The following is a 10,863-nucleotide window of genomic DNA, read 5'->3' as shown; positions in this document are numbered from 1 at the left end:
GTCATGATAAGGCGGGGGCTGGTAGCTGTTCGAGAGGTCTCAAGTCCTTAAAGACTTTTGCCGCTTCAGGCGAGGAGTCGGCCTTGCCCGACTTAGGCGTATATAGCGCCCCAAATTCGGCCTTCTGAATACTAGGGGCTTCGCCAAAATTTAAAATTGTAGACTTCTATGGCTAAGTGAGAGTAATAAAGCCTTATAGTCTGATTGCCTTGTTCGTTGTGCTAAACACCTCCCTCGAAGGACCCAAAATTGGGATAAAGAGTGCTCAGATTTATCCTGATCACCCCAGTACTAGTTACATGGGGGCAGAAGCCGACGACTGGCCAAGTCTCAGAATTTATAAACGGCCGCACAGAAGGTAATATTTTAAATTCAAAAAGCATTGCATAGCGCAAATGAACTCGTTTCACATTACAGGATCACATAAGCATGTTCATTCAAAAATTACATCTCTAGCACATTCCTCCGCCACAAGGCGGGAACCCTTCAGGACACTGTCATAATACATTTCGGGGCAGCGATGCTCCTTACCCTCCAGCGGCCCCTCCTTCACCAGCTTTACGGCGTCCAGCTTCGCCCAGTGCACCTTCGCCCGGGCAAAAGCCCTGCGCGCATCCTCGATGCAGACGGACCGCTTTATGACTTCAAGCCGTGGGCAAGCATCCACAAGCCGCCTCACCAGACCGAAGTAGCTGCTAGGCAGGGGATCGCCAGGCCACATCCGGACTATAAGACCCTTCATGGCCTGTTCGGCCGCCTTGTGAAGCTCGACCAGTTGCTTCAGCTGGTCGCTCAGGGGCATTGGGTGTTCGGTCCCAGTATACTGAGACCAGAACAACTTTTCCGTCGAGCTCCCCTCCTCAGCTCGGTAAAACTCCACGACATCCAGTATACTGCGGGGAAGATCTGCGAACGCTCTTGGAGAGCTCCGAATTCGGGTAAGTAAAAGGAAAGTTTCCTTCACATGCTTGCTCTGCATAATGAATGCCTTACCCGCTGCTATCTTCTTCACCGCATCAATCTCCTGGAGGGCCTTGTGGGCTTCAGCCTTGGCGCTCTGTGCGCTTTCGAGCACCTTCGCAAGCTCGGAATCTCGCGTCTTAAAGTCAAGCTCCAAGGACTCGTGTTTTTTGGCGAGAGCCTCGAGCTCTTGCTGCACCTCGCCTACCTGGGATTCTTGCTTTTCCCGCTCAATGCGCTCCTTGGCCGCTTTGTCTTCAGCCTCGGACATCACCTTCTTCAGGGTCGCCACCTCGGTCGTGGCCCCTAGCAAATTCATGATGATCCTATTACTTTACAACCGAATTTCTTTTTAATATATAGACAAGGTATTGCTTACCTTTGCTCTCCTCGAGCCGCCTCTTGGTAAGACCGAGCTCTTCCTCGAACCGCTCAAGGTCCTGCTTCAGTGTAGCAACCTCCGCAGTATGTGCGGCAGCGGGCAACAGTGAAGCCTGCATATGCACATAGACATATTCTGATTAGACTCCTGAGTAATTATTTGATCCTCTATTCGGCCTTTCTTCGCGAATGCCAAACAGAGCATCAGAGGCTACTGTCTATACGGTAATATTTTCCTATATTTTTTGCTTACCTGAAAGCCTGTTAGGAGGCTGGCACAAGCTTCGGTTAGTCCGTTTTTGGCGGACTGAACTTTCTCGATCCCCGCACTCATGATAGTGTGGTGCTCTTCGTCGATGGAAGCGCCGCGAAGCTCTTCCAACAAGTTGTCCGGTGCCTCTAGATGGACAGAGGCCACCGGCACGGGCGGCTTGCCCCTCTTAACAGGGGATCGCCTGCCAGAGTCCGGAACCACCGAAGGTTTCGGCGCAGTGTTCGGCTGGAGACTGAACTTGGAGCCCGTGCGAGTCCTGCTCCCTTTGCGCCCAGGGTCCGAAAGGTCGCCTCGAGGCACCCCCAGGACTACCTCCCCTCGGCTCGGTGCCTTTTGAGACAACACCTCGACGTTGCCATAGGGCAAGGAGTGGAGGCGGTCGGAAGTGAATTGCTATTCATATCCGACGAGTCCAAAGAACCGTCCGACGAAGATACGTCCAGACGGGCTCGGGACAGACTGCATAATCATATTCAGCGTAAGGAGAAGCAGTGCAATAAAGCATACCATGAATTACTATGGTGTCTGGATAATTACGACTTCGCCAGGGATTTCTCCCTGGGTAACCACTCGTCACTGCTGTAGGTGGCCGTTGATGGGGAACGTAGTAATTTCAAAAATTTCCTACGCACACGCAAGATCATGGTGATGCATAGCAACGAGAGGGGAGAGTGTTGTCCACGTACCCTCGTAGACCGTAAGCGGAAGCGTTAGCACAACGCGGTTGATGTAGTCGTACGTCTTCATGATCCGACCGATCAAGTACCGAATGTATGGCACCTCCGGGTTCAGCACACGTTCAGCCCGATGACGTCCCTCGAACTCCGATCCAGCCGAGTGTTGAGGGAGAGTTTCGTCAGCACGACGGCGTGGTGACGATGTTGATGTTCTACCAACGCAGGGCTTCGCCTAAGCACCGCTATAGTATTATCGAGGTGGACTATGGTGGAGGGGGGCACCGCACACGGCTAAGAGACGATCAACTTGATCAACTTGTGTGTCTAGAGGTGCCCCCTGCCCCTATATATAAAGGAGCAAGGGGGAGGCGGACGGCCTAGGAGGAGGGCGCGCCAAGGGGGGAGTCCTACTCCCACCGGGAGTAGGACTCCTCCTTCCCTTGTTGGAGTAGGAGAGAAGGAAAGAGGGGGGGAGGAACAAGGAAAAGGGGCCTGCACGCCTTGTCCAATTCGGACCAGAGGGGGGGGGCGCCTCCTTCCTTTTGGCCTCTCTCCTCTATTCCCGTATGGCCCAATAACGCCCATATACTCCCCGGCGAATTCCCGTAACTCTCCGGTACTCCGAAAAGTACCCGAATCACTCGGAACCTTTCCGATGTCCGAATATAGTCATCCAATATATCGATCTTTACGTCTCGACCATTTTGAGACTCCTCGTCATGTCCCCGATCTCATCCGGGACTCCGAACTCCTTCGGTAGATCAAAACTCATAAACTCATAATATAACTGTCATCGAAACCTTAAGCGTGCGGACCCTACGGGTTCGACAACAATGTAGACATGACCGAGACACGTCTCCGGTCAATAAACAATAGCGGAACCTGGATGCTCATATTGGCTCCCACATATTCTACGAAGATCTTTATCGGTCAAACCGCATAACAACATACGTTGTTCCCTTTGTCATCGGTATGTTACTTGCCCGAGATTCGATCGTCGGTATCTCAATACCTAGTTCAATCTCATTACCGACAAGTCTCTTTACTCGTTCCATAATACATCATCCCGCAACTAACTCATTAGTTGCAATGCTTGCAAGGCTTATAGTGATGTGCATTACCGAGTGGGCCTAGAGATACCTCTCCGATAATCGGAGTGACAAATCCTAATCTCGAAATACGCCAACCCAACAAGTACCTTCGGAGACACCTATAGAGCACCTTTATAATCACCCAGTTACGTTGTGACGTTTGGTGGCACACAAAGTGTTTCTTCGGTAAACGGGAGTTGCATAATCTCATAGTCATAGGAACATGTATAAGTCATGAAGAAAGCAATAGCAACAAACTAAATGATCAAGTGCTAAGCTAACGAAATGGGTCAAGTCAATCACATCATTCTCCTAATGATGTGATCCCGTTAATCAAATGACAACTCATGTCTATGGTTAGGAAACATAACCATCTTTGATCAACGAGCTAGTCAAGTAGAGGCATACTAGTGACACTCTGTTTGTCTATGTATTAACACATGTATTATGTTTCCGGTTAATACAATTCTAGCATGAATAATAAACATTTATCATGATATAAGGAAATAAATAATAACTTTATTATTGCCTCTAGGGCATATTTCCTTCAGTATCCCACTTGCACTAGAGTCAATAATCTAGTTCACATCGCCATGTGATTTAATACCAATAGTTCACATCACCATGTGATTAACACCCATAGAGTACTAAGGTGTGATCATGTTTTGCTTGTGAGAGAAGTTTAGTCAACGGGTCTGCCACATTCAGATCCGTACGTATTTTGCAAATTTCTATGTCAACAATGCTCTGCACGGAGCTACTCTAGCTAATTGCTCCCACTTCCAATATGTATCCAGATTGAGACTTAGAGTCATCTGGATCAGTGTCAAAACTTGCATCGACGTAACCCTTTACGACGAACCTTTTGTCACCTCCATAATCGATAAAAATATCCCTAATCCACTAAGGATAATTTTGACCAATGTCCAGTGATCTACTCCTAGATCACTATTGTACTCCCTTGCCAAACTCAGGGTAGGGTATACAATAGGTCTGGTACACAGCATGGCATACTTTATAGAACCTATGGCTGAGGCATAGGGAATGACTTTCATTCTCTCTCTATCTTCTGTCGTGGTCGGGTTTTGAGTCTTACTCAACTTCACACCTTGTAACACAGGCAAGAACTCCTTTTTGACTGTTCCATTTTGAACTACTTCAAAATCTTGTCAAGGTATGTACTCATTGAAAAACTTATCAAGCATCTTGATCTATCTCTATAGATCCTGATGCTCAATATGTAAGCAGCTTCACCGAGGTCTTTCTTTGAAAAACTCCTTTCAAACATTCCTTTATGCTTTGCAGAATAATTCTACATTATCTCTGATCAACAATATGTCATTCACATATACTTATCAGAAATGTTGTAGTGCTCCCACTCACTTTCTTGTAATTACAGGCTTCACCACAAGTCTGTATAAAACTATATGCTTTGATCAACTTATCAAAGCGTATATTCCAACTCTAAGATGCTTGCACCAGTCCATAGATGGATCGCTGGAGCTTGCATATTTTGTTAGTACCTTTAGGATTGACAAAACCTTCTGGTTGCATCATATATAACTCTTCTTTAATAAATCCATTAAGGAATGCAGTTTTGTTTATCCATTTGCCAGATTTCATAAAATGCGGCAATTTCTAACATGATTCGGACAGACTTAAGCATAGATACGAGTGAGAAACTCTCATCGTAGTCAACACCTTGAACTTATCTAAAACCTTTTTGCGACAATTCTAGCTTTCTAGATAGTAACACTACTATCAATGTCCGTCTTCCTCTTGAAAATCCATTTAATCTCAATGGCTTGCCGATCAATGGGCAAGTCAATCAAAGTCCATACTTTGTTCTTATATATATGGATCCCATCTCAGATTTCATGGCCTTAAACCATTTTGCGGAATCTGGGCTCATCATCGCCTCCTCATAGTTCGTAGGTTCGTCATGGTCAAGTAACATGACCTCCAGAACAGGATTACCGTACCATTCTGGTGTGGATCTCACTCTGGTTGATCTACGAAGTTCTGTAGTAATTTGATCTGAAGTTTCATGATCATCATCATTAACTTCCTCTCTTGTTGGTGTAGACATCACTGGAACTGATTTCTGTGATGAACTATTTTCCAATTCGGGAGAAGGTACAGTTACCTTATCAAGTTCCACTTTCCTCCCACTCACTTCTTTCGAGAGAAACTCCTTCTCTAGAAAGGATCCATTCTCAGCAACGAATGTCTTGCCTTCGGATCTGTGATATAAGGTGTACCCAACACTTTCTTTTGGGTATCCTATGAAGATTTACTTCTCCGATTTGGGTTCAAGCTTATCATGTTGAAACTTTTTCACATAAGCATCGCAGTCCCAAACTTTAAGAAATGACAGCCTAGGTTTCTTGCCAAACCATAGTTCATACAATGTCGTCTCAACGGATTTAGATGGTGCCCTATTTAACGTGAATGCATTTGTCTCTAATGCATAACCCCAAAACGATAGTGGTAGATCGGTAAGAGACATCATAGATTGCATCATATCTAATAAAGTACGGTTATGACTGTCAGACACACCATTACACTGTGGTGTTCCAGATGGCGTGAGTAGTGAAACTATTTCACATTGTTTTAAATGAAGGCCAAACTCTTAACTCAAATATTTTACCTCTGCGATCATATCGTAGAAACTTTTATTTTCTTGTTACGATGATTCTCCACTTCACTCTGAAATTCTTTGAACTTTTCAAATGTTTCAGATTTGTGTTTCATTAAGTAGATATACCCATATCTTCTCAAATCATCCGCGAAGATCAGAAAATAATGATACCTGCCACGAGCCTCAATATTCATCGGACCACATACATCAGTATGTATGATTTCCAACAAATCTGTTGCTCGCTCCATTGTTCCGGAGAACGGAGTCTTAGTCATCTTGCCCACGAGGCATGGTTCGCAAGCATCAACTGATTCATAATCAAGTGATTCCAAAAGCCCATTAGCATGGATTTTCTTCATGCGCTTTACACCAATATGACCTAAACGGCAGTGCCACAAATAAGTTGCACTATCATTATTAACTTTGCATCTTTTGGCTTCAATATTATGAAAATGTGTATCACCACGATCAAGATCCAACAAACCATTTTCATTGGGTGTATGACCATAGAAGGTTTTATTCATGTAAACAGAACAACAATTATTCTCTAACTTACATGAATAATTGTATTGCAATAAACATGATCCAATCATATTTATGCTCAACGCAAACACCAAATAACATTTATTTAGGTTCAACACTAATCCCGAAAGTATAGGGAGTGTGCGATGATGATCATATCAATCTTGGAACCACTTCCAACACACATTGTCACTTCACCCTTAACTAGTCTCTGTTTATTTTGCAACTCCCATTTTGAATTACTACTCTTAGCAACTGAACCAGTATCAAATACCGAGGGGTTGCTATAAACACTAGTAAAGTACACATCAATAACATGTATATCAAATATAACTTTGTTCACTTTGCCACCCGTCTTATCCACCAAATACTTGTGGTAGTTCCGCTTCTAGTGACCAGTCCCTTTGCAGTAGAAGCACTTAGTCTCAGGCTTAGGTCCAGACTTGGGTTTCTTCACTTGAGCAGCAACTTGTTTGCCGTTCTTCTTGAAGTTCCCCTTCTTCCCTTTGCCCTTTCTCTTGAAAGTAGTGGTCTTGTCAACCATCAACACTTGATGTTTTTCTTGATTTCTACCTTCACCGATTTTTGCATCACAAAGAGCTTGGGAATCATTTCCGTTATCCCTTGCATATTATAGTTCATCACGAAGTTCTACTAACTTAGTGATGGTGACTAAAGAATTCTATCAATCACTATTTTATCTGGAAGATTAACTCCCACTTGATTCAAGCGATTGTAGTACCCAGACAATCTGAGCACATGCTCACTTCTTGAGCTATTCTCCTCCATCTTTTAGCTATAGAACTTGTTGGAGACTTCATATCTCTCAACTCGGGTATTTACTTGAAATATTAACTTCAACTCCTGGAACATCTCATATGGTCCATGACATTCAAAACGTTTTTGAAGTCCTGATTCTAAGCTGTTTAAGCATGGTGCACTAAACTATCAAGTAGTCATCATATTGAGCTAGCCAAACATTCATAACGTCTGTATCTGCTCCTGCAATAGTTCTGTCACCTAGCGGTGCATCAAGGACATAATTCTTCTGTGTAGCAATGAGGATAAACCTCAGACGGATCCAATCCGCATCATTGCTACTAACATCTTTCAACTTAGTTTACTCTAGGAACATATAAAAATTAAACGGGGAGCAACATCGCGAGCTATTGATCGACAACATAGATATGCTAATACTACCAGGACTAAGTTCATGATAAATTAAAGTTCAAGTAATCATATTACATAAGAACTCCCACTTAGGTAGACATCCCTCTAATCATCTAAGTGATCATGTGATCCAAATCAACTAAACCATAACCGATCATCACGTGAAATGGAGTAGCTTTCAATGGTGAACATCACTATGTTGATCATATCTACTATATGATTCACGCTCGACCTTTCGGTCTCAGTGTTCCGAGGCCATATCTGCATGTGCTAGGCTCGTCAAGTTTAACCTGAGTATTCTGCGTGTGCAAAAACTGGCTTGCACCTGTTGTAGATGGACGTAGAGCTTATCACACCCGATCATCACGTGGTGTCTAGGCACGACGAACTTTGGCAACGGTGCATACTCAGGGAGAACACTTTTTCTTGAAATTTAGTGAGAGATCATCTTATAATTCTACCGTCAATCAAAGCAATATAAGATGCATAAAAGATAAACATCACATGCAATCAATATAAGTGATATTGATATGGCCATCATCATCGTGTGATTGTGATCTCCATCTCCAAAGCACTGTCATGATCACCATCGTCACCGGCGCGACACCTTGATCTTCATCGTAGCATCGTTGTCGTCTCGCCAATCTTGTGCTTCCACGACTATCACTACCGCTTAGTGATAAAGTAAAGCTTTACAAGGCGATTGCATTGCATACAATAAAGCGACAACCATATGGCTCCTGCTAGTTGCCGATAACTCGGTTACAAAACATGATCATCTCATACAATAAAATTTAGCATCATGTCTTGACCATATCACATCACAACATGCCCTGCAAAAATAAGTTAGACGTCCTCTAATTTGTTGTTGCAAGTTTTACGTGGCTGCTACGGGCTTAGCAAGAACCGTTCTTACCTACGCATCAAAACCACAATGATAGTTTGTCAAGTTGGTGCTGTTTTAACCTTCGCAAGGACCGGGCGTAGCCACACTTGGTTCAACTAAAGTTGGAGAAACTGACACCCGCCAGCCACCTGTGTGCAAATCCCGTCGGTAGAACCAGTCTCGCATAAGCGTACACGTAATGTCGGTTCGGGCCGCTTCATCCAACAATACCGCCGAACCAAAGTATGACATGCTGGTAAGCAGTATGACTTATATCGCCCACAACTCACTTGTGTTCTACTCGTGCACAACATCAACGCATAAAACCTAGGCTCGGATGCCACTGATGGGGAACGTAGTAATTTTAAAAATTTCCTACGCATACGCAAGATCATGGTGATGCATAGCAACGAGAGGGGAGAGTGTTGTCCACGTACCCTCGTAGACCGTAAAAGGAAGCGTTAGCACAACGCGGTTGATGTAGTCGTACGTCTTCACGATCCGACCGATCAAGTACCGAACGTACGACACCTCCGAGTTCAGCACACGTTCAGCCCGATGACGTCCCTCGAACTCCGATCCAGCCGAGTGTTGAGGGAGAGTTTCGTCAGCACGACGGCGTGGTGACTATGTTGATGTTCTACCGACGCAGGGCTTCGCCTAAGCACCGCTACAGTATTATCGGGGTGGACTATGGTGGAGGGGGGCACCGCACACGGCTAAGAGATGAGCAACTTGATCAACTTGTGTGTCTAGAGGTGCCCCCCTGCCCCTGTATATAAAGGAGCAAGGGGGCAGGCGGCTGGCCTAGGAGGAGGGCGCGCCAAGGGGGGAGTCCTACTCCCATCGGGAGTAGGACTCCTCCTTCCCTTGTTGGAATAGGAGAGAAGGAAAGAGGGAGAGATGAACAAGGAAAAGAGGGCTGCACTCCTTGTCCAATTCGGACCAGAGGGCGGGCGCGCGCCTCCTCCCTTTTGGCCTCTCTCCTCTATTCCCGTATGGCCCAATAAGGCCCATATACTCCCCGGCGAATTCCCGTAACTCTCCGGTACTCCGAAAAATACCCGAATCACTCGGAACCTTTCCGATGTCCGAATATAGTCGTCCAATATATCGATCTTTACGTCTCGACCATTTCGAGACTCCTCGTCATGTCCCCGATCTCATCCGGGACTCCGAACTCCTTAGATACATCAAAACTCATAAACTCATAATATAACTGTCATCGAAACCTTAAGCGTGTGGACCCTACGGGTTCGAGAACAATGTAGACATGACCGAGACACGTCTCCGGTCAATAAACAATAGCGGAACCTGGATGCTCATATTGGCTCCCACATATTCTACAAAGCTCTTTATCGGTCAAACCGCATAACAACATACGTTGTTCCCTTTGTCATCGGTATGTTACTTGCTCGAGATTCGATCATCGGTATCTCAATACCTAGTTCAATCTCGTTACTGACAAGTCTCTTTACTCGTTCCATAATACATCATCTCGCAACTAACTCATTAGTTGCAATGCTTGCAAGGCTTATAGTGATGTGCATTACCGAGTGGGCCCAGAGATACCTCTCCGACAATCGGAGTGACAAATCCTAATCTCGAAATACGCCAACCCAACAAGTACCTTCGAAGACACCTGTAGAGCACCTTTATAATCACCCAGTTACGTTGTGACGTTTGGTGGCACACAAAGTGTTCCTCCGGTAAACGGGAGTTGCATAATCTCATAGTCATAGGAACATGTATAAGTCATGAAGAAAGCAATAGCAACAAACTAAACGATCAAGTGCTAAGCTAACGAAATGGGTCAAGTCAATCACATCATTCTCCTAATGATGTGATCCCGTTAATCAAATGACAACTCATGTCTATGGTTAGGAAACATAACCATCTTTGATCAACGGGCTAGTCAAGTAGAGGCATACTAGTGACACTCTGTTTGTCTATGTATTCACACATGTATTATGTTTCCGGTTAATACAATTCTAGCATGAATAATAAACATTTATCATGATATAAGGAAATAAATAATAACTTTATTATTGCCTCTAGGGCATATTTCCTTTAGCCATCGTGGAGCAGTCCGGAAGGAGGGTCCTTCCCTTCTTGGACCCTTCGGGCTCCCCGGTTGGGGCGGCCTTCCTTTTCTTGTCTCCCCCGGCTGGGGGGGACAACTTTCCTCTTCCTCCTCCTTGTTTTCGTGGGAGGAGTGCGCTTCGGAGTTATCGGACGATGAGTCCGATATAACCTTGAGC

The sequence above is a fragment of the Triticum aestivum genome, chromosome 2A (assembly GCF_018294505.1).
Source record: "Triticum aestivum cultivar Chinese Spring chromosome 2A, IWGSC CS RefSeq v2.1, whole genome shotgun sequence".
Classification (NCBI taxonomy): Eukaryota; Viridiplantae; Streptophyta; class Magnoliopsida; order Poales; family Poaceae; genus Triticum; species Triticum aestivum.
The sequence above is the reverse complement of the archived record's forward strand: the minus strand, read 5'-3'. Positions refer to the sequence as shown.